An 877-nucleotide genomic window follows, 5' to 3' on the forward strand; every position below is an offset into this window, starting at 1 on the left:
CTCTCCAGAACTGTAACCCCCCCCCCCCCAATTCCTAACGCAGGTGGAGTCACTGTGGTCCTCCCAGCATGCACTCCACCTGCCGACGGCTGGTTCTCCCCCAGCAGCAGAGGGCGCCCCTCCTCCGCATGGATGCCAGAAAGCTCAGGCGCCCCATGCCACCCAGACTGTAAATGACCAGGAAGACTGTAATAAGCCGGGCGGCCATTCTACGAGTGTCTCCTCCCACCGGCGGCCATGTTGTCAGAGCTCTTCTCTCTCATTGGAGGAGCTCAGAGCGGCTGAGATGAATGAACTCAATAATAAAGTATTTTTCATTTATTCTCCGACTCCGAGAATTCTTACTGTGCGAGTCACATGACCGGGGAAGGGGCACACTGTGCGCATGCTGATGTGTAGTCTGTGAATGGAGCCCCATATATGGGGAGCTGCATTGTGATTGGTCGATCTGCAGCCTCTTCTCTGGGACTATACAGACCCGGGAACTCAGCACAGGGATGGTGAGAACCCCTCATAATGGGCACAGCGGGGTGTACAGACCCGGGAACTCAGCACAGGGATGGTGAGAGCCCCTCATAATGGGCACAGGGATGGTGGGAACCCCTCATAATGGGCACAGGGATGGTGGGAACCCCTCATAATGGGCACAGGGATGGTGGGAACCCCTCATAATGGGCACAGGGATGGTGGGAACCCCTCATAATGGGCACAGCGGGTGTACAGACCCGGGAACTCGGCACAGGGATGGTGGAGCCCCTCATAATGGGCACAGCGGGTGTACAGACCCGGGAACTCAGCACAGGGATGGTGGGAACCCCTCATAATGGGCACAGCGGGTGTACAGACCCGGGAACTCAGCACAGGGATGGTGGGAACC

At 57.7% G+C, this 877-nt stretch overlaps 1 protein-coding gene across 1 annotated transcript in view; it reads left to right on the top strand.

The window, feature by feature from the left end:
* Positions 1-321, top strand: part of FDPS (farnesyl diphosphate synthase) — a gene marked incomplete at its 5' end in the record, with an annotated part of 5195 nt that extends 4874 nt beyond the window's left edge. Inside the window, 1 exon segment of the mRNA XM_077463793.1 lies at positions 1-321. This exon segment is cut by the window's left edge and continues 285 nt beyond it.
* Between the last annotated feature and the right edge of the window lie 556 nt (positions 322-877).

The sequence above is a fragment of the Lithobates pipiens genome, unplaced genomic scaffold (genome assembly GCF_037356315.1).
Source record: "Lithobates pipiens isolate NorthernLeopardFrog02 unplaced genomic scaffold, aLitPip1_a1.2 Scaffold_30, whole genome shotgun sequence".
NCBI lineage: Eukaryota > Metazoa > Chordata > Amphibia > Anura > Ranidae > Lithobates > Lithobates pipiens.